This window comes from Mercenaria mercenaria, chromosome 1 (genome assembly GCF_021730395.1).
Source record: "Mercenaria mercenaria strain notata chromosome 1, MADL_Memer_1, whole genome shotgun sequence".
Taxonomy (NCBI): domain Eukaryota; kingdom Metazoa; phylum Mollusca; class Bivalvia; order Venerida; family Veneridae; genus Mercenaria; species Mercenaria mercenaria.
This window is the reverse complement of record NC_069361.1, coordinates 30,696,296-30,720,998: the sequence shown is the minus strand read 5'-3', so window position 1 is coordinate 30,720,998 and position 24,703 is coordinate 30,696,296. Positions and strand designations below refer to the sequence as shown.

At 35.5% G+C, this 24,703-nt stretch overlaps 1 pseudogene; it reads right to left on the bottom strand.

The window, feature by feature from the left end:
* The window catches only part of LOC128556988 (solute carrier family 23 member 1-like), a 62,458-nt pseudogene extending 38,826 nt beyond the window's left edge, over positions 1 to 23,632 (bottom strand).
* Between the last annotated feature and the right edge of the window lie 1,071 nt (positions 23,633 to 24,703).

Here is a 24,703-nt window from a genome sequence, read left to right as displayed (position 1 = left end):
TGATATCTGATTGATAACATAATGTTCTTGACTGACCCTTGCATTTCAAAATGGGGTGTGTGGTTTTTATTTACAAAGTAACGTTAATATCACTTTATATCGTAAGAGAGTCTGTACCCGTCCTTTGGACTGACGACTATATCTCCATTTCTGTCACGACGATGACGAAGCAAAATGTACTAGTGTATTGTAAGGAAATAAAGAAACTGCATTTTGCGCAGTCAACATTAAGATTGATCTCCTTCCATTATAGCCCGGCTTATAAGTCGTTTGATCTTGCACTTTTTAGTAGAGACAAGCCATGAACATAAAATGATTGAAGTTTATGTCAAATAGAAATCTGGATATGGAACACTGACTTTTCGCACCTTCTTTTGTCAGGGGCAGACAACTCATATAAAGCATATTTTCAGCAAATTTCTTTTTAAATCGTCATATTTTGCTCAATTTTTAATAAAACTTTAAGATTTTTGTGATTTAAGTGTTTTGTGTTAGTATCTTTCTATTTACAGTGTTAAAACATGTTTACTCTCAAGTTTATTCATGCGCAACGACTTCCGTTATTTTGATAAAAATGTTCTTAGTAGTTATATTTTTTAATGAATCCTGACAAATTTGTTATATAATTTATCTTTATAGGAATGCAAGATTGAAATAATGTAAATAAATAATATATTTCAGAAAAAAGACAAAAATATTCATTGTGGTTTATATACAGCTATCGTTCCTTCTTTTCTATCAAAATTACCGTAAAATGTTTGTAATATATTATTCATTTTTCAGTACAAAACCCTTAAAACAACACTTATTACACTTTTGTGACAGAATCCGCGATCGAATATATCATTTTCCTGAAATAAAAAATAAGTTAACGCAATTAAAAGTGAGGTAATCGGTAAATGGAAATATAGTGTGCGTATTTCTCGCATTAATGGTAAATCGCCATGAATGATTCCACTTAATTATTCTTTTTGAGACCACGAACCATTTAATCTAAATACATAAGTGCCTGGATACTTGTTACTAACCAATATTATAACACATTAATCACGGTAATAAATAAATTGCACATTCTGACATAGCTGGACTTGGTTGCAAGTTAAACAAAGAAGAAAGTAGTCAATCTTTATATATTTAAGAAATAAGGAATAATATCACGGGGGCGTAGCTCGAGTGACATAATAATACGCATCAGAACGACAAACAATGAGGAGCATATCACTAAATTAGATATATTATTTCGTAATAATTGTGACGTCAGGAAAATGTATTTATGTGAAAAAATACACAATATTCAGCTAGGAAAATGAATTTGGTTGTGTTATAATCTGCTATAAGCAACGGTTGAAGCGCGGACCGGTAAGACAGCATTATGCAGTCCATTACGACGTCAAATGGTGGCATGACGTCCGGTTTATTACTACTTGGATAAATAAAGCCCAGCAATATTTTATCATAAAATTTCAATGACCATGTAAGAATTAAAATAAAGAAAGCCGTCGAGTGTTTTTTCACCTGATTTGTCACGGTTCAGAGCTCAGATGCGCAGGAATTGAACCAAATGTTTTAATATATCTAATTAAAATGCGATATTTTTAACAACGTGATTTATATAAAGGCATGGGAGTGATATTTTAAGTGAAATGTTTCTATAAATCTAACAAAGCTGTTTTACTCTTTGTAACGGCATGATGTGTGTATCATTCTGTATATTTTTGCAAATTAACGTAATAAAAGATATACGCAAATGAATAGTACTAAGTCGATTTATTGGTTACATTAATTGAACTGCATTTGTATCTGACATATGAATATTTTTAGATTGAAAGAAAATTGACATCAGAACATAATTTAACCACACATAGCATGAAAAAGTCTTACAGAGTTGTTATTGATTTATCATCCTAAATGTCTATGGCCATAGTTTAAAATAAAAATCAGCTAAATATTCGTGTTTTAAATGTTAAGAGGTGTGTATTTCGAACGCATCAATGTAGTACAAAAGTCATACCAAAATGGAAACTGCTAATTTGCTATTTATATCATATAAGTACATTTTTTATTTGTCTTTCTTTAACATTGTTTACACTGATTCAGTTTTGCATTTTACTTAAACTGTTCTTCAACTTACGGCATATATTTATACTAGCATGCATCATCATGAGAGTGTCTTATGACTAATGTCCAGTCTTTCCTACACTACAACAACAACAAACAACAGAATAAATTGCATGACCAGACGGGATACGTTTATTTTGAAGAGCAAACGAGTAGCCGGAATACAAACACAATCAATGAAAATTCAAATCATCATACATGAAATACGTACTTTTTCTGTTTGCTAATTTGAAAAATATATATTTGGCCATGCTTAGGTAGTACCATACATCATGCGTAAAACGTCAATGATCACTATAATTTTAATTAATTTTCAGACAGGACAAAAAGCCTCAAACTGCCCTAAGACAGAGCCAAAACTGAAAAATATAAAAATGCGCGATTCGACTCGCCCAGAAAAAAACAGAGATAAAATTTTTTATAAAAAACTCTGGAAACCTGTGTCCGTTTGTCAATGTCGTAACGCTATAATGTTGGACCACATTTTTCATGAATATAATGACTTATGGTACTATTTCGAAAATCAAAATATCGAATGTATATTACAAACAAATCAAAAAAATATTTATAAACAAATGAACATGTATCATACCAAAACGTCATCGCGTTTTTTTGTTTTTTTTTTTTAATCGTTATATAATTCTGATTGTAAACAAAAAGAAAATCGAGATGTGAACAGCTCTGAAACGTCTGGTAGAATGACCAATACACGATATAACTTAAACATTCAATAATTCATTACACGCACGAAAAACCCGTGAACAGCTTAACTTACTTATCACTGTAGTGTATACGAACCGTAAAGACAAACGTTTTACGCTATTCTAAACGAAACGCGTAAAACTAGAAGTCTTTCCTACACTACAACAACAACAAAAAACAGAATAAATTGCATGACCAGACGGGATACGTAGAAACATTAACAAAAGAACGGGCTGGAGTTGCAAAAAATCATAAAAATTGCAAAACAAACTAATGGAGATCGCGCTCCAGCGACAGAAATTTTTACAAGCCTAACTGCTTTGTGACTTCTAACCGGCAGTCTAACGAATCGGCCAAATAGCCATCTTTGCTTCTGTCACCCTTCCATCTGCCATGACGCTTCCAGCATCTATCTCCGACGCCAGCGTTAGCAGCAGCTGTAGCGCCGCCCGATCTGAGAGAATGCAATCCAAAGTCAACATTACCTGCGATTTCACGTAATCTCGAAACTAACGTTTCCCTAGCTCTCGTATAACTAAGCGGCTTATCTTTATAAATCAGTTTTGAAATGCCGCGCGATCTAAAACAAGGTTTAAACAGAAAATGAGAATGAGTTGTAGATAAACCGGATATTTCAAAATAACGTTTGAGCATCAGGTATGGACACCTTTAACAACAACTACGTCACTTCCGTGCCTGTATTGATCAGTCTTACTTTTACAAATGTGAATAGAAAAATGATCATCATAAAAAGTAATGTCATTACAATGTAAATTTCGTATTTCATCGTACCGCAAAAAAGCAGAAAATCCTAATAATATCATACACAAGTCTCTTATTATCAATACATCATTGCTATTTGCATATTTAGAACACAAATCTATTAACAGTTCCGAAGTTACTGGCTGTTTCTTATTCACAGGTTTAGATAAATTCCGTTTAGCTGTATCTAATAAGTTTGTCACAAATGAGTTTTTTGTAGGATCCGGAAAGTTATTTAATGAATGAGCCCATTTAATTCCGTATACAGTTGCAGATATCACGTGATCAGAATATCCTTTATTCATCAAGTCTGTTAAATACAAAGCTACACATACAGGTGATGCTGGTAATGCATGGTCACCTTTAGAAGTTATGAAAGTTTCCCATTTTTTAAAATATGAAAAATACTTGTTTACAGTATTGTCACTTTTCGAATCGACCAGGGTATCCGCCATTTGTGATGCAAGATTCTTCAGCACTGGATCACTGATTCCGGCACTCGTCAGCTCATCATGTATGTCTCAAGCCTGAATAAAATATAATAATAATGTACTCAAATGTTCTCAAATCTGAAAGCAACAAGGCTAAATTTTAAGGATTTGCCGTCAAAGACACCGTTTCTCCCTCTTCCTCGTTTTGTCAATATGCCAGGCTGAAACAGGAAAAAATCAGATATAAAATCAGCTTGTTTTATACCGTCAGGAAACAGTACAGGCCAATACGGAGCAGAACGCCAAGCTGGAACAACAAGCGTACAAGTGCATTTCTCTTTTCTGATTTTATTCAGAGTAGCGAGTATCAACCTCGATGGTGGGACTAGCCAGTTATTTTCACCACTCCATGTGTGTGCAAATGCATCCACTCCTGCTGTACCAGGACACCAGAACCTAGAATTGAATTTCATGCATTTTCTGTTGTAATCATACGCAAAACGATCAAACGAATGTGAGCCCCATTTAACATCAAGTATATCATACACCCAGTCAACGACTGACCAATCGTCACTGTCTGAACATCTACTTAGAAAATCGGCCTCAGAGTTACATGCCCTTGGTATCCAATGAGACACTACTGATATGTCATGCTTGTTGCAATAATAATAAATTTGAACTGAAATATCATGCAATTGTGGCTTTTTGCTACCGATATTCAAAATTGAGCACACATTTTTGTTGTCAGAATTCACAGTAACTCTACGATTTTCTAACGAAGGTACAGTGGAAAACAGAGACTTCGTACAGCTTCAAGCTCACGCCAGGTGGAGCTTAATCTCTTCTCTGATTCGGACCATGAACCTACGACCTGATTATCGTCAAAACCTTCAATAAAACTACCAAACCCAGATCCACTGGCGTCAACAAAGACGTTTGAATTATCATTTCCGTCAACAGAGACGTTTGTGTTAATAACACTTTGAGTTTGTTCAAACTGACAAATATTCAATTTTTCTAAATTTTCTTTCCAAAATAACAGTTCACCGAGTGCATCCGAACACACTCTGACCAGGGCATTCCAGCTTGCCCTAGTTTGAACAGCCTGATAAAGTGATCTCGACTTCAATCGGACAACGGTGCCAAATACACACTGCATTGATAATAAATGACCTATTATACATGCTATTTTTCGAACAGGTATTAATACATGACCGCTGCTAATTTTTGAAACAAGTTCATCTATTAGTTTTTTAGCTCTGTCCAGTCACTCAATTGTAACACTCAAAATACCCAGTTCCATGTCCCAGTTATAACCTAGCCAAACTAAACGTAGACAAGGTTGCCAGTTGCATTTTTCTTCGGCTAGCAGAAACCCGAAATTTATCAAACCTTGTCTCACAAAGACGCTATCTCTTAAAGCGCATTCATAAGAGTTTGCATCGCCTAATCCGTCATCTAAAAATAACACCACCTTTAGCCCCAAACTGCGCCATTTGTCTACAAGTACCTTTAAAACTTTTGTAAAAATATAACCAGCTGTAGAAATACCAAATGGTAAAACGTTAAAAACAAAATATCTTTTCTGACTGTTTTCGGACCATGAAAAACCAAGATAAGTACGGTGTGCAAAATGTATCATAATGTGGTGGTAAGCTCCTTTGATATCAAAGGAGAAGATAAAATCGCCTTTTTCGAAAATTTGCCTGGCGACGGACTGATCCTCAAAACAACATTTGTATTTATATAAATCCAAATTTATATGCCTGCAGTCAAGAACTAGTCTAGGCTTTCCTACACGATTAATAGCAACTGTCAATGGGTTCACCACTTCCGGAGCAGACTGTACCTCGGAAATACACCCTTTGGCTAACAATATTTTTATCTCAGAAGACACAAACTCTAGATTATCTAAAGCAGACTTGTTATTTCTGATTTCAACAGATGAGGGCATGGTTTTAAATGGCAATTTGTACCCCTGAGCAATAACGTCTAGAATATACTCATTTTTACATGTCTTTTCCCAGTGTGCTAAATTATTCTTCAACCTTCCAACCGAACTTGTTATTTCTCTGTTGCTTACCGGACAAGCCACAGACTCGGGCTCAGAGCCCACACTTTTACAACAGTTTGAAAACGCTATACGCTTTTTAACAGTATCTGTGCATTTCATACAAAAAAAGTTACTTATCTGATTAGCATTCCCAGTCTCCGTGCTCTCCACAATGACTTTGCAATCTGCTCGCCAATGACCAGGCTTGCCGCACCTGAAACAGGAACCAGGTTTCCTCGAGCTATTCCATGTTTGCCTGTTCTGTTGTGTAGACTGCCCCGCAGCTGGTGTGCGTTGTACTTCTGGATACGGAAAAAAACGTCTAGACCTGATGCGACGCTCCTGTCTAACTTTTCTATCAGCCTGAATTTGCGCACGTTGAATCTTCTTTTCATCTTCTTCGTTTTCAGCCAACGGGTGCGTCTCGTACTCCTGAACGACTTTCCAGCCATGTTCAGAGGAGTCTGCCAGCTTTATGCATTTCTGTCTATAATTTAAAATGTCAATACCTTCGACAACTTTTTGACGAGCATTCTCAGCAGCTTCTACCGAAGAATCTCTAGCAGCTTCTTGGATGTAGCCGTCAGCTTGGTGTAATTTATCTAGCACTCTGGCGTTCACCTTGTATTGCTGTTCATGCCCTTTCTTCTTAAAAGTGTAACTACCAGCAGCTGCCAGGTTTTCCTGAATTGCAACGATATGCGACTGCGAAAGCTCTCGCTGTGTAGAATTCATGCGTTGTTCAAAAGTCTGAAACTTCGAATCAATTAGTGCCTCCATCCGAGAAAGAAGTTCGTTTTCCCTGGACATATTTTCCGGCTACCACGTGTTCTAAAATTGCTAATAAAATCGAGATGTGAACAGCTCTGAAACGTCTGGTAGAATGACCAATACACGATATAACTTAAACATTTAATAATTCATTACACGCACGAAAAACCCGTGAACAGTTTAACTTACTTATCACTGTAGTGTATACGAACCGTAAAGACAAACGTTTTACGCTATTCTAAACGAAACGCGTAAAACTAGAAGTGTAATCACAAAAGAATGACGGCGCGACGTCTGTAAGCAATCGTACATCAAAACGTTCTGATATTTGTAGCCCCGTTTTGGAAAGCCAATTAACTTCGGTAGAACTATTTATTTCATTTCATTTCATCAAATGCAATCGTTTTAGTACTAATCTGTGTAAAAATGCTTATGTTCATCTTACACATCTGGGTATGAAACATATGGACGTGTTTAGTTTACATATAGTAGTCTTCACACGCGCTTTAAATAAAAATCATTTATTTCATACCAAAATATAAATTTGTAAACCACGATGGTGATGTGTATCTTATAACTACTACTTGAAACATTTAGTCTAATTTTACATATTTTGGGAGTTGCACTTCTCGGGAACCCTACAGCAAATGTATGAATGTGGTGTCACAAAGCATTTTTACCATTGGTCACATCCGGTAACATACACATTTACCATACCGCAATTGTTCCGCCTTTACGTAAACTCGTAGTAATGGTACATAGGTTTATCGTTCATAATGCAGAAGCTATTTTAACATATACTAATGAGGTAGCCTGTCCAAATTGTAATGTACTTTGTTGACTTAGAAAAATATGTAAAAGTACATTTATAAATATTTTGTCTACAGTCATACGAAAGACTAGCACAGTATACCATCTTACTGGTGAAATGCAGTTTGATATAAATATTTTAAAGTCGCCACGCTATAAGAAAACATTAAGCAAGCATACATTTTTTTCTTATTAATTTATATAATAAAATAATGTATCTTTGACGGGTAAAAACACCCCAAAAATGAAATGCAGTAACTTAAAGGAAATCGTTTCAAACATGCGCAAATGTTCATTCATCAGTTAAAAAGTATATTCGAATGAGTAGCTCCCCCCCCCCCACTCCCCGCTTCCCCTCCCCCCCCAAACACACACACAACACACCTTCTTTCCGGATATTTTACCTTATCGGGATGCATTACTTCGTGTCAAAACATTATCTCACATGCCACTTTTAATAATATTCTGCTGCTTAGATGACAGACAAAAAATGCTTCAAAATGGAAAGAAAAAAATGTTGGGGTCACATATAAGAGATATATTTATGAGAAAACTTAAACAAACTGGTGGATTTTGACATGTTTAGTTCTTTATAGTTTTAATTTATACTTTCAAGATAATATAAAGTGCTATGTTGAAAAGTTCTTTTTCAGTTGTACCTTGTCATTATATACGAGGGGTGTTCCAAAAGTAATGTCACTTGCATCGGTTCTCCTATACTGCAAATGTTCTGATCATTTTAACTTGCTCTGCCCTTCAAAATACTCTCCGTCAGCCTGAATACACCTTTTGAGCCGGTCAATCCTCTTTTGGAAGCATTGTTCATACTCTTCTATGGGAACACCCATCAGATACTGATAAACAGCAGATCCAAGGGCATTTCTCGATTTGTATCTCTTTCCAGACAGATGATATTTAAGTTTGGGAAACAGAAAATAGTCGCAGGGGGCCAGGTCTGGCGAAAACGGAGGGTGTGGAAGGACGGTAACCTTGTCTGACTCCAAAAACTCGGTCACAATGCGTGCCTTGTGAGCGAGGTACTTAAGTCCTGTTTTGGGGCGGCGACTTTTGAGTAGTTCTTCAATTGTCTTAGAACAACTTTTTTTTTATAGAATTTTCCTATGACCGTACTGCCTTTTGGTACCGGAATTTGAATGACTAGAATGATTTGAATGATCAGATACTGATAAACAGCAGATTCAAGGGCATTTCTCGATTTGTATCTCTTTCCAGACAGATGATATTTAAGTTTGGGAAACAGAAAATAGTCGCAGGGGGCCAGGTCTTATGAGTGAAAAAATACATACAAAACCTTCTTCACCGTTCGTATTCGTTTGGCAATACTTGGGCGTCTCGCATTTTTGGTGACCCAAATTCGGTTGGAATACTTCCGCTTTGGTTCAAAATAATAAACCCAGGTTTCATTACCAGTAACTATATTATCAAAAACCTTTTTGCTGTATTTTAGGTACATGTTCAGAAGCTTTTTTGCCATTGTTACACGGGTCCTCTTTTGTTCATCTGTTAACAAATGGGGTTTCATTTATTTTTCTAAGTTTTAGGTGTTTCTTCAAAATTCCATGAACTCGTGCTAACGACAAGTTTGTCATTTGGGCCAGTTGCCTTAAGGTGAATCGGGCATCCTTTTTTAGCAAATTGAGGATTTTTTCGATGTTACCTTTCGACGTAGTTGTTGTAGGACGATCTGTGCGAGCAGCATCTTTGAGTTGCTGCTGTCCGGTCCTAAGTTTAGCTACCCACCTACAAATAGTCCTATGAGACATTTGACCCTCCCCATAAATGTCGCACACCTCACGGTGAATATCTACAAGCTTCATGCCGAGTAGCGACCTACATTTTATGTAGGTCCTAATTTCAAGCACAGTTCAGCTTTTTTCCCAGTCATTTTGTGTAAAGTGTAATGAATACGCTATAAAGCAATGTACACTGTACCAAGGCCAGTGAACGTGTGAGCGCGATATTTACCTATGTTACGATTCAGTGATTGTGGCAACGTTAAATGTCGCAACCACCGCTAAATGTCGCAAAATCGCCTGCCGCTAAATGTCGCACCTTTAACGTTAAATGTCGCAAAAATTTTCCCCTCGTTATATGTCGCAACTCCAACGCTAAATGTCGCACAGCAAAATAAGAGTTAAACAGTCTTTACAACTTAGAGATAAGATAAGAGGCAATGCATGCTTGCATGCATCAGTATGCAATGTGTTGATTTGGAAGGGCTGAAATGACCTTTTACTCTAATCTGCACGTTTGCTTTTCAGTGGTCCCGCACCAAACATACGTTATATATTCTATATCTAAAGGTTTGAGCACTAACGTAGTACTCGCCACAGTACCAAATTTATTTCAGGTCTGAACTATGTAATTCTATGGAGTCCTGTTTAGCTCATGAGATATTAAGCTCGCGCTCCGTATTGTCGCGCGTTGTATCACATGTCTTTAGTCGACCTTAATTTCGTTACACAACAGCCCGGGGGCCAGAAATTGTTGATGGAGGAGGGGGTGGGGGTGGAGGGGGGTGGGGGACCAGTTTAAAACAAAAGCGTCATCGGCGACGTGCGGTAGGTACGGGGTTCCTCTATTCGTATTTGTGGGAAAGTTTTTTTATGTACAGGTATGAAATGCTGGCCCGTGGTGCATTTTTGTCTATTTTTTTTTTGAGGTTCCTACTAGAGGGGCACTCCCCTTATTTTAGGTGGTAAGGGTCTTTTCCTATTCACAGTTTTGAAATACAGGTATGGAATGCTGGACTTTTACTGCATTTTTTATTCAAAATTTCGGTGTATGAGAGGGGTTATCCCTGCCATTTCCGAGGGCTCAGCGGCTCTCCCCGGGAACGTTTGAAAAACAGGTATAAAATGGTTGCCTCTGGTGCATTTTTTGTCTTAATTTTAAGGTACTGGAGGGGTATTCCCCTCATTTTAAGGGGTCAAGGGTTCTTCCCCCTGGGGAATTTTGAAATATAAGTATAAAATGTTCGCCTCTGGGGCGGTTTGGGTCTACATTTTGAGAAAATATTATTTCCAAAGTAGTCGGGTGCAACTTAGATGAGTATAAGTCACTACTAAGCCAACAAGGATGGGGTTGGGGGTGGGGGATCGGCTCGGGCCGCGATACGGGCCTGTTACACAACAGGATGTTTAACTACGCGACACGAAGACTGTAACTGTGTTTTGTACCACCTGTAGAAAACGAATATTTTCTATTAATCAGCCATGGATTCTATTTCTTTGTTTGGAGGTTTACATTTCAAATCATAAGGTAACTATCAAGCTTCAATGGCGGAGAAAGATCCTATGTGGCCCTTTGTACATATTTTTAGGTACAGCGGGAATTTTGATATTATTTTACTTTTAGTCTCTTAAAATTGTTTGGTTTAGTCTCATTCCCCTAATTATCCTGCTTTTCCGCCTACCCACACATAACCCCCTCTCTCTCTCCCCCCACCCCCTTCAGAAATGTAAATATTTATATTTTCTATTAATTGTCTTGGTGCTGTGTGTTTGTGTCTTAGATTTCTGTGTCGTTATTCACCCGGTTCCCCACCCATACCCAACCCCCACAAACAAACAGTATCATTACCAAATCGTATTTAGTTAGAAGAAACCTCAGAATATTTCTGTCCTAAAACACTGGTCCTATTACAAACATGGTCAGCTTTTAACGAGAATATTCAAGAATTCTCTCCCTTAATTATTGACTGTGTTAAAGCAATTCCCTTCATATTGGATTGTCTCCCTTAGATTAGCTAAAGCCATGACCCAAGTCAATAATTCTTTGTCATGGATTTTGCATTGATCTAAAATTTTGCTTTGGGTTATACATGGAAATTAAGGTCGCATGTTACTCCATAGAAACTACAAAACATGTAGCCTTTTTTTATAAATCATGTTGTTTATAGATTCATATAGAAACATTATTCTTGTAAAGATATAAAACATTTCTGTAAAAAAAGAAACTATTATGTTAGCTTGTGATATTGCGAAATTCGTGTTGTCATGTAACAGAAAATGAAAACATTATATAATTTCTTTTCCTTTCTTTTCTTATGAAACTCTGAATGTCGCTAAACATTGAAATCCGAGAATTATTTCATAAACGAGCTTTCCCACAAAAACTTGCATAATAGTTTTTCCTCGAGAAAAACGAAACTTGTGTGAAGATACATGTACATGTATTCCGATTTTGTTTGAATGTTCTTGTCCATATAACGGTACTTTTGTTTGACTTTCACGTCTAGAAGTTTACTCTTTAAAACGTGATAAAATAAAGTAATAAACTAAACAATACTGTATTTGACAGGCAATGGCAAAAATTTTTTTTTTTCTTTTTAGAAAACACACATGTTAGTAAAACACGCACACATGTTTTATTAACTGGCCTTGATCCTAGGTTTTCCATAGAAATCAAAGAAAGAAAGAATCTATTAATTATGAATCAAGTTTCTGATTTTCTTATCAGCATTGGTGTATGTGTATCATTGAGATCCGAACTCATCTTTTTTTTTAAATTAGCTCTGATTCACCTTGTTTACTTATCTATAGTGTCTAAGTTACCGTCTTGTATAATCAATGATATACATATATCAAATATGCCATTCAGATATGTGTTTGTACTTACTATACAATGCAATCATGAAATCATATTTATCCGTGAAAACTAAAGTCTTCAGCTGTAAAGGTGGCTATTTTGCATGCTTTCCACGAACAAACTGTGACAAAAATGTAGGTCGTACTAAAGAGATAATCCTACCGTGCAAATTCACGGAAAGCACGCTATTATAATGTTTTTTTTTTTTTTTTTTTTTTTTTCAAGCTTGGTTTTCATTTCTAAAATAGAAATGATATTGCGCGTCTGTTAATTTCATCCTTTCTTTGCAAAGCGTGGAAACCATGCTGTGTCTTTTGTTTAAATAAATGTACACATTCTCTCCCCCACTCACCAGCTTTCAAGGAGCGCCTAATTTGCAAATTACACCATTTCATAAGAAAACTATTCCTTGGCGTAGTTTTTCTCCTGTCGTCGAATGTTTCAATATTCCAAAGATTTTAGCTTTCAGTCAGAAAAACTGTAATCTATGTTGATTCGTATTGTTCTCATAAACAGTTTGGTTAAAAATCAAAGCTCTGTTCTATTCTGTTCTGTTCATTTCTTTTCTATTTTTTGACTATGAGACAATTATGAACATTATTATTTCAAAAGACTATATTGAATCGTACGTCAATTGTTGGTATATGCAGTTCCGTAACTCGTTACATCGTTTAAGTTACATCAGAACTTTAAGAAATCCACAAGTTTTTATTTCTTGATACACTTTGAAGTTAAATGGAAGCAAGAAGCCTTTACCATATTACACTTTTAATTATACTATTGTATTGTTTATAAAGTCACGAATACCTACATATGTGATAATAAATTGTCATACTTTGTAAAATATAATTTATTTGCCTCTAAAGTAAAAGAAATTGAAAAATTTAGTGATTTTCACTATATGTTTAATATAAGTGTGGTGATACTTTTAAACACAATTGGAAGCAAGAAGATGTTAAGTCAGAATAAATATTTTCACATCAAATTGAAGAGAAGAAATTGATGTATACTGTCATATCTGGTAAAATATTCACAAACCAAAACACATATTTGAAATTAATCATTGAATATAAATTTCCTATATAATCTATTGCTCAAAGTAATATCAGCAGGGAAACCAATATTGAATATCGGATAATTTTCAAGGGGGACAACCTACTACGATAAGCCAGTGGAATATAATAAAAGCTGGGGATGATAATAAATATTTTTCTTGCGTGACTGTTCAAACAAGGTGGAACTCAGGTGAACGATCTAGGGCCAACAAGGCCCGCTTGTTGCTATACGTAACAACACTTATCATTAAGATAATTATTTGTATTACATAACCCTGTTAATCTTTCTTCCCTCAAAAAAGTAAATATACACAAGGAATTGATAGTCATAGTGTCATAGTGCGACATTTAGCGTTGGTGTTGCGACATATAACGGTGGGCAAATTTTTGCGACATTTAACGTTAAAGGTGCGACATTTAGCGGCAGACGATTTTGCGACATTTAGCGGTGGTTGCGACATTTAACGTCAACCTTGCGACATATAACGGTGGTTGCGACATTTAGCGGCGTTGCGACATTTAACGTTGCCACAGTGATCATTCTATCGACACGAGGTGGTTTTGTGTACACATGACACGATTTCCGCGAAAAAGAACACAAATGACATTATTTTTGGAACATCCCTCGTATATCAGTCAAAATATATCAGAACCAAACCTGATCTGCTTTAATAGATATTTGAAATTACCGACCACTACACCATTGTACAGTTTACATCAATTTTAGGCAAATGCCACCCAAAACTAAAGGTAAAACAAGTAGGCTTCTTTTAAACAAGAATACCAGGAGAGGTCCAGTGCTGCTTCTTTTAATAAAGTTATATCAGATACATTGTTATCTATGTCTCTGGTTATATGATGGATAAGATAAGATAAGATAAGATAAGATAATATTTATTTTTAGTCGGCAAGACAATTATAAGTAACATAAGCTCTGATGAGCTTTTTAACCGACTATATAACAAGTGTAGGTTAACAAAAGTAAATAGGCTACGAATAAGAAAGGATAATTTACAATATAAAATATATGAGAAACATGCTAATCCTACCAACTTTGGTTTTAAAAATGCTTAAAAGAAGAATTAAGTACAAGGTGACCAGGACTATGGGGCAAAAATGTCATAGTTAAAAAATATCTTAAAAAAATCAGAATATCACTCAAATCCGATTTGAAATGGCCTGATTAGCATCTTTTTCATAGAGTAATTCAATAATCATTAACTGAAGGGCAAATAAGAATTACAGATTTATATATCATGGTTAAAAAGTATTAAAGTTTAATAAATAAACATATAAACACAATCACATATTTAAGCTCTATCATTAGATTTTCAACAGATAGGCAGGGTTGCTTAGCATAAAAGTACTTCACATTCAATGTAAATAGCACACAGTACACAGTTACATGTTAGATTGACTCTATCAAGGTACATGCATATAATCATAATAAACATAAATTAGGCACAGCATGAACTAAAGCAATATATAACATCTAAATGCAAATGAGAGCAGGTGAATACTGGAAGACAAAATCTACATACAGCAAACACAACAGCAGCAAGCAGACTTGCAAAAGTAAAATCAATAGCTTGTATATAAAGCATCTGAACAAAAACAAAATGCTAAGATAAATATAAAAATTAAAAAAAGGCTGTGCTATGGACGAAAAACAGTTTCCCTGTTGCAGGTCACTATGGCCTATTGAGGGTCATCATTCTGCCGGTGATGGCCAACCTTCGTATCAAGTTTAGAGATCCTAGGCCCAAGGTTTCTTTGGTTAAAGTCTGGAAACTGTTTTCCTGGTCCAGGTCACTGTGACCATGACCTAATGACCTCAGAATCAATGCGACCATTTTGCGAGAACCTCACTTGACAGGCTTGTTTGTCAACTGCCCCGTTTGTTTAGGCCCAAGAGAATAACTTCCGAGAAGCTTTAGAAAAACTTGGAAGAAAATCCCAATCAACGGACGTCTGCCGGAAGTGAAAAAATATATCATTCTTTTTTTAAATGTATTTTTTTATTCCGACTATCGGGTGGAAGCCACAGATCTTCTAAAAACCTAAGACGCACAATCGAACATCTCGGAAGAGTAGATTAGTCTAAATCCTCCTAGTTTGAAAGCCAACACTTTGGAGATGTCGTGATAAACCTCTCTAATAAATCGCAACATATAGAATCTATGTGGTTAAATGGTACATCATTAGCTTTATTTTAAATGGCGGATATCCTGAATAAAAAAAACAACAACTCCCGTATGAAAACCTTGTTGTAGTTCCGTCCAGGAATTCCACCAGTTTCCTTACTGTGAATTTGTTGAATAATACCCGAATCTTAATTGACTGGTTTTTCGGAAAGCACCTTTCTCAACCTTTATAGCGTCAGCATTCGTAGTTCTTAAAAGCGGCAAATTGCAACATGCGATTAGACATCAAGTTTTATGTATCATAATGTGAAATTAACGCAAAGCGTTTGAAGCGAACAGTTGAAACACTTTTAGAGTGTGAATACATTTACAATTTTACTAAACTGTTTCCATGAAGCCTTTATGCCATAACAGTATACATTTATTGGATTATTGTTTAGGGAAATGTAAATATTTTGATTATGCAAAATAACAATTTATTATTAAAGGAAAAGGCAACATTATTCTTACATTAATTTAGGATGTCTTAAATCATTTAAAGAAGTGAAAGAATTTTTAAAATATGAGTAAAAAATGAGAAAGTTATGACCATTTAAATATTTGATCAAAATGGCGGCCATTTTTTTCCCGCGGCAACAAAAAACAAAATGGCGGATTTATTTAACCGGTATATACACATTTTAACTGTATTATTTCTTTAAAAAAATAGTTACTAACTGAATAACACTTTAAAGTACATCTGGACTTCTATTTTAAACAAACTTATTGTGTACATTTTTTTGGTTACATAGAAAATTAGACAAAATCCCCAGTGCCCAATGAAAACAGAAATATGCATCAGAGACAACTTCCTATGGGTGAGGGGGCTGGTGGGAGAGAGCTATTATATTAGCGGCGTACACGTCATTTGCAACTATTCATTGCAATTTCCGAAATCGAAACATATTTATATACAGATTTACAATTAATAGAAAAAATAATTTGTGTCGAAAATAAGCTCTCTAACTAATAATAATCCATTTTGTTTTGCAAACGTAAATCTTATAGTACCGTGTGGTGGCTGATCATATCATCCCCATACTTGAAAAAAGTGATGTTCTATTTTCTGGTGATTGTGATCAAGTATATTCATTGAAAACGTACAACAGATTATTTATTCCGTTTACAAGGTGGGGGGGAGGGGGGTGGGGGGAGGCAGAGGTAGGTCGGCTTTAGGTTTATCACTCCTCAGTACCTCTCATCAACTGCTTCATCAACCAGAGTCTGCTATTTTGTTTGGTCAGAGCGATCTTCTTCTTACAGATCACAACATGGGCCTCTTAGTTCCGTGTGGCTGCCGTTTAACTGTTTAAAGTCTCCATGTACTTGGACCTACTGCCTTTATATTCTCAGGTCATTTTGAACCACGGAGCCCATTCAACATTCTTTTTCATACAGTTCCGCTAAAGCCGGTGCTAGGGGGAGTGGGGGTGAGGTGGGGGTGGGGGTTGGGGTAAAGGGTGTTAATCATATGCTTTTACCGGATTTCTTCTAAAGCTGATCTTGTAATGAATATATTTTTGATTGCACCAATGTCACAACATTTATCTGTAATTTGATAGGTGATTATTTAAAGCTTTAAGAAATATCTCAGCGATGTTGTCTGTGTCTACCTCAGATATAAAGATACACTTTTATACAACAACTCAAACATAGAAGTGTCAAGGGACTATTTGATTTTTGTGGTTTCTTATATGAGAGAGAGAGAGAGAGAGAGGGGAGAGAGAGAGAGAGAGAGAGAGAGAGAGAGATTAAATGACAATGTATGTTTATTGTTGATACAATAAGAATGATGCCGGATGACATAACAAAGGGTTCATTACACGTATGTCAACGTCTTCAAATGCCCTTTTAAACAACATAATTAGTTACATCTAAAAGCTTCATTTATTTAAAACACATTTAACTAACAATATATATCAGAACATCAAAACATACTTGTAAATATAAATAGAATATATTGAATGACAATGTATGTTAATTGTTAACAATTATGGCGAATGGCATAACAAAGGGCTCATGGGAAGGGCATTCTCGCATACCAGAGGTCTACCGTGGTTCCCCGGATGAACCTCTGGCACATTTCGCCGATATTTATGGTTTGGTTACATTACAGGTAAAACGTTTCAGCCAATCAGCGTCGTTTCGCGACAAATCGTAGCGAACCAATCAAAATCGTCCGTGAAAAGCGTGACCGCGTCCTGTCCATATACGATGTCCATTTACGACAAATATTATTATTTCTTGATGTAAATCTCTTAACGTCGAATTACAGGAATAAATCTTTATTTATCGCAATCATGGAATACAGCCTTTATTCACCGTAAGCAAGTATCTTGTTTACATATTTTTTGAAGTTTCAATTCGGAGTTCCAAATAATGGCGAACAGTGATTGGCTGAAACCACTCCCGCTAGTAATTACGAGTGCGCATGCTCACCAAGTAAACGATGGAAATAAATCAGAGGTTCGTCTCGGGATTTTGACGAACCTCTGATGGATGAGAATGGGAAGGGCGAAGGGAGATAATTAGTTTAACTCTGGGTTAGTGCAAGTGATATGACATAAGATATATGAACTGTATACTGACTACTACTTACTACATGCTACGTGACTCAACGAGTTTCACGCAAACAGGCCTTTTACCACAGTTATAAATGGAATACACTGGATTATATCTAGGATTCAAGAAGTTTGAAATCAGTTTACATTGTAGTTACATGCTATACTAAAGAGAGAAGATTAGATCATTACATTGTCTGCGATGTCTTTGCTAAACGTTATTCAACCATGTATAGTATGCTAAGATTACGATACATGTGTCCAGAGAAAGTTAGAACAGAAAATGTTTATATTTTCAGCAGTGCTACTTTTTAACAATTTATTTCACTTATATCAACATAAGGTAACACTAGAATCTGTGATAACATTGGACACATAACGCAATCGCCTGTAAACAATTCTTGTTTTATACACGTTAAAATTAACGAATTGTACCAAAATAAATCAAATTTGTATTCAAAAAAGTTGATTGCACTGGCTTGAAAATATGTAATCAGTTTTTTAGGATGATTATTTTAGAAATATCAAAATTAGCTTTCCAAAGGTTTATCTCTCTTCACTAAGAAGACAGATGCTAAACACATGTTATTACTAAGTTAATTTTGCAAACCTGAGTTAATAATGAATTAACTCTCATGAATGTGTAAAGTGTGCACAAAAACGGGTGATTAAAATGATGAAATACACTTGCATTTTTTTTTAAAAGCCAATTTCGTGCGCAAAAACAAATGTTTAAAATTTAATTTTACAACATGTTTTGCTCTTACAAAACGACTGAAAATCATGTTGAGTAAAACTTGCTTTTAAGTTAACAACATTTAATATGCATCTTGAATGTCAACTCTGTCGTGATGTAAGAAGATTTAATTAAGATAAAAGGCACTAATCTTTAGATACATAATACAGGTGTGAAAATATATATTTGGAATTTTTGCATGGAGGTACCGGTGCATGTACTAGTGTGTTATTGTAAACACATGTCAAATACTATTCATTCTGGAAATTTATCAAATAAAGGTTTTATATCTTAACTTTAAATTCGACTTTTTTGGTATTTGACAGAGGAAAGTATGGTGAATTTATATAAAATAAAAACAAAGAATGTCCATAAAATGTTAATTGACCCCCTAGAGTATCCTTAAAATGTCTCCTTAAAATATTAAGATACACATAAAAATAGTGTTTTAATAAAATAAGTAAGTATCTTTCATCAGGCCACAGAGGAATGGAGACTGATCTTAAACCGATACAAGCTAATGTTTTTTTGTGATGATTTTTCAGCATTATAACTAAATTCCCTCGTTTGTTAATTGTAGACATTTATTTGCATTTTGTGACTTAAAATTGCGGTGAGGCCGTAAAATGAATAAGCTGATATCACAGCATCACTAGATGTGTAGCTAAAACAGCCTTCGGTATTTCTAAATATGTGAGCAATTTCAAAAATATGCTGTAGGTAATATGAAAAATAAAATACAAGATATCGAGAAAGCGTAAGAAGTTTCGTTAGCCCTTACCCTGCTAAATTTCTGAAATTGACTTGTCCAATTCAATTTGGGCAGCATCATTAATTATTCAAAGGAGTGTTCACTGAAAATTTACTGACTGAATAGCGAACAGTGCAGACCATGATCAGCTATGGTCTGCACTGGTCGCAAAGGCAAAACCACTTGCCACCAGCAGGCTAAGGGTTAAATTTATACAATACAGCAGAGTAAAAGTACAAAATAATCCACAGGGGCTTACTTGAACCTGGCACACGGGCCCCTGCAGTCTTCAGCGATCTATTCTTTCTTACATACAGTAATAGAATAAAGATTTTGGCTTGCGTTGTTTTATTTACCAAATGAGCCAATTCTTGTTTTTCATGTTAAACTAATTATTATTAATCTTATTTGATTTTTTTTTCAGATTTCACCATTTAGTTTCCTTTTTCGTTATTCTGTTTTCAAGTTTTGGAGTGATTGGTGATTCAATGCGCTTCTTATTTTTATTTATCCTTGTATAACATTGAATACTTTCTGTGGAGTATGGAATAAGGAGATTGATTAGATTTCAGTTGAAATAACTTGTAAGATATTCAATTTGTGAATGCATTGATTTGTAATGTATGCATTTTATACCTTTTTATGTGCACATATGAGACAAAAATAAATTATTAGTCCCCTACTGGTTGAAAACCAGTTTCGGGGACTATAGGAATGCACTTTTTCGTCCGTCATTCCGTCCGTCCGTCCGTCAGTCCGCAATTTCGTGTCCGGTCCATAACTCTGCCATCCATGAAGGGATTTCAATATTACTTGGCACAAATGTTCCCCATGATGAGACGACGTGTCATGCGCAAAACCCCGACGCCTACCTCAAAGGTCAAGATCACAGTTTGAGGTCAAAGGTCAACAGGGCTTTTTTCCTGTCCGGTCCACAACTCTGCCATCCATGAAGGGAACTTGGCACAAATGTCGATGTGTCATGCAAAACTTTTAGACCCCTAGCACAAAGGTCAAGGTCACACTTGGCATTCAAATATTAACATGGCATGAACAGGGTTTCGTGTCCGGTCCATAACTCTGTGATTCATGAAGGGATTTTAATATCACTTGGCAAAGTCACAAATGGGGGTCAAAGGTCAACGGGGCTTTTTTCCTGTCCGATCCATAACTCTGTCATTTATGAAGGGATTTTAATATCATTTGGCACAAATGTTCCCCGTGATGAGACGACATGTCAAGCACAAAACCTGGACCCCTAGCTCAAAGGTCAAGGTCACCGTTGGAGGTCAAAGGTCAATAGGTTTTTTTCCTGTCAGGTCCAGAACTCTGTCATGCATCTAGTTATTACATTATTACTTGGCATAAAAGTTCCCCATGATGAGACGACATGTCATGCCCAACACCCAGGACCCTAGCTTAAAGGTCAAGGTCACACTTGGAGATCAAAGGTCAAATTCGGGAATGACTTTGTCCGGAGCATTTCTTCTTCATGCATGGAGAAATTTTGGTGTAACTTTGCACAAATGTGCACCACCATGAGGCAGCCATTTTTTTTTTAGAATTATCTCCCTTTGTTTTACTATAAATAGATTATATTGTAACATTTTTATTACTGGCCGTAGGGAAAAATCGAGACCACTTTTCCGTGGTACAACATGCATTTAGGTGTTTTTGGACCTATCCGTCTACCTGGTAAAGAGTTTCTTGTGGTCTTGTGGACTTATATTATATAGAATTTTTTTTTTAGGATTAATTTCCCTTTGTTGTTTCTATAAATAACTTATATGATAACTTTTTTATAATCGGCCGAAAAATTCCATACGGAAACAACTGTAGGTTTTTATATATGCAAATTTTAATCCAATTGTTTTGTTATAACATATTGTATATATAGTACAATATTGTTTATACATCATTGACAGATATCAGTTCATTATGTTATACTGCAGTAGAGAAAATTAGGTGCCTTCCAGTAGGGGACTTTGTATTGCATGGCAATACTTCATTCACTTGTTTTAAAAGTTCTAACATAAATTACTGTCTGTGTGACCGTTACATATAAAAGAAATCGAACTTTGAAAAGGTAAAAACCGTATGAATTTAAAGAAAACACGGTTACTAAAAATTTAGCATGTTCTTTAAATCTCATTTTCCTTCATTGATATCTAGATATTTACAATAAATTTAGGATACATTTGCCTACATACAGAATCTCCGCCGTTCTAATTAAGAAAACGTTCTTTTCTTTCAGCTTCATTCTAAATTAAATATCAATTACAGATCGTTTGATAATCTGTTCCTACTATTTAGTGCAGGGGTGTACATGGGCATACGCCGATACGCCTGTGCGTACAATTAAATTCGACACCGGGTAAATGAAAAAGTGTGAAAACATGCAATACCCTTTTTATGTTTTTTTTTTATCTTTCTAATCCATTCATTTTTTTTGTCAGTAGCTTTGTTGTGTTTTTTTTTCAGGAAAACGTTTTTGAGGTCCATTTCCAAAAAAAAAAATCCTTTTATCTGAGGAAATCCCCATATATATATTTAAATATCAAGTAGACTAAGTACATGTTTTTGCTGGAATTCAAAATACGCATTGTTGTATATTATATAAATTTATATTGTAAGGTAGTAGTTGGATGGCTCTCCGACCCCTATTATACCATTTACGGTGATAATAAACGGGGTTGCCATCTGAGCCTTAAAAAAGAAATGCAATTAAAGTAAAGCCTAAAGGGAGTTAGGCAGCTATTTCAAGTTCTTCGTTTAACAATATCACATGCATGAGATTTATCAAATTCGTTTTTGAAATAGATTTATTTGTTCCTGTAATTGTCTTGAAAAAGGTAATGGTATATTCTTTGCAAGCATAAGGCACAGCAAATACAGCCAGAGCCACACATCACCAAATAGGCCCGCCTTAAATAGAAACACAGACACACACATGCACGTACGCACGTACACAAACAGACGGTGATGACAAAAAGAACACTGTTGGCACCGCCAAGGAACGGGCAGTGGTAACAACTTCGATATTTTTCTTTATTCTAAATTATATAAAGAAACAATTATATTCATGAAAGCTGGCCCTAGAGGCCCCGAGTAAAACATTGGTATTCAAACATGCAAAGGAAGAACAAAAAAGGCGCTTAATGTAACGTCAATATCGATGTGCAATTCAGTCTAGATCAGGAAGCAATTTACGCAGTATGACTTTTCGTTTGCAAAAATTAGATGTGGTTAACATTTTGTAGGAAAAGTTTACTTTCGTGTGAGAAAGATATATCAATGGTTATTTGATTAAAACAGATACATTCGCAATTTATGGGTAGACGCAAATATTAAAAAAAAAACCTGTCAAAATGCAGAGGCAGAAGTCATGCACGAAAATTAAACATTGCGATGATTTCAAAATCGGTAACAACAAAAACTAGAACATCCTTACACAATCCAATCGAGACTATCTCTCTCTCTCTCTCTCTCTCTCTCTCTCTCCCCCCCTGTCTCTCTCTCGCTTACCCCTTACTCGCATTTTCGCTGTTTGGCTTATAGTTATACCGGTCGTCTATCTAGCGTACAGTTCAAAATCATCCAGGTACGCCCCTGTAGTGTGACTCTAGAAGACGACAGTTTAGAAAATGTTTATCGGTACTCTAGTCAGTGCCTTACCTGAAATCCAAATAGAATGCACATATACCAAGGGGGTGACTCCTCAACAGTGTACAAAAGTCTAGAATTAGTCCTTGACTCCTTTTTTCTTTCCTGGTGTATATTAGTATTTATTCCAGATGGCTGGTCATTCATATTTTTTTTATGTTAATAGCAAATAATAGAAATGTATTTATTAATCAAATTCACACCCACAAACCCGTTCCGTTAAAATTTATATGTTTCGCTCGATCAACGAAAAAGCAAACGTTTTCAGTAAAACGAAATAGTATTAAAACACGCGTTTACCAATATACTACAAGTTAAATATACACTGTACGATATTCTTTATAATGATTTATTTTATATCGACAGTCACTTATATCAGAACTCCTTGTGAACTGTCAGCCAACGTCAATTAGCAAAGTTCTGGATCATAAATATATACTGTGACAATTAATATCCGTTAACTATCCATGCTTTATTAAATATAAATTGTTTTAGGTAGTTCGTCACCTTCTTCAAAGATGCATTTTAATAATAGGACTTTAACAGGCTGAAAAAAAATCACATTCGAATTTTCAGCAAGGAAGTATATATGACATTCAGACTCAATCCAATATTGCCACCACGCTGTCCTTTATAATTATCAGGATCAGGGCCAACATCTTAATAGGACTAAAATACATTTCTGAAATAAAGTATGTCTCTTTTAATAGAAAAATAGTCGATAGTTGATAACGGAATACATAGTTTTGTATACTGAATTTTGACTGGAAAAGGGGAAAATATCATACAAATATGAATTACTGACAAGACAGAACAAAAATAATATTTTCATTTTTGTTATCATTTTCTTATCGTTCGAATGTAGATTGTAGGAATTCTATTTTATTTTGCAACTATTCTAAATGGATGCATCCGCGCAGTCTGGTCAGGATCCATGCTGTTCGCTTTCAAAGCTTATAGCAATTAGAAAAACCGTTAGCGAACAGCATGGATCCTAACCAGACTGCGCGGATGTGCAGGCAGGTCTGGATCCATGCTGATCGCAAAGCCACTAAGTTGGTTTTCCCATGGCACGGCTCAAATGTGTAACTACTCTCAGGCCCACAAGCACCGGCTTAAGCGGACTTCTGTCACAGTAAAAATAATGTATTCAAGGAACCCAAAGGACTAGAAAAAATAACAGCACTGGGTCCAACAATTGTTGCAACGGACAAATAGAAGAGAATGAAGATTATCAAAAGGTGTTCACGAGCGCAGAGTATCAGAAAAAGTTCGTGCAGAGTTGATGCTTTGGATCCAACAATGTCTTGTCGTCGTAAAAAGTCTTTCATTGGAAGTCGATGATTTATCTACCTACATATCACTCGTTTTATATCATCGCAGACAATTTAGAGATTTAATTATTGTAAAGTGAACAGATGTATGGTAAAGTGACATTAAATATATGCCAACAATGAGAATAACTAACCATTGCTCAAAATAATGTCGAAATTATC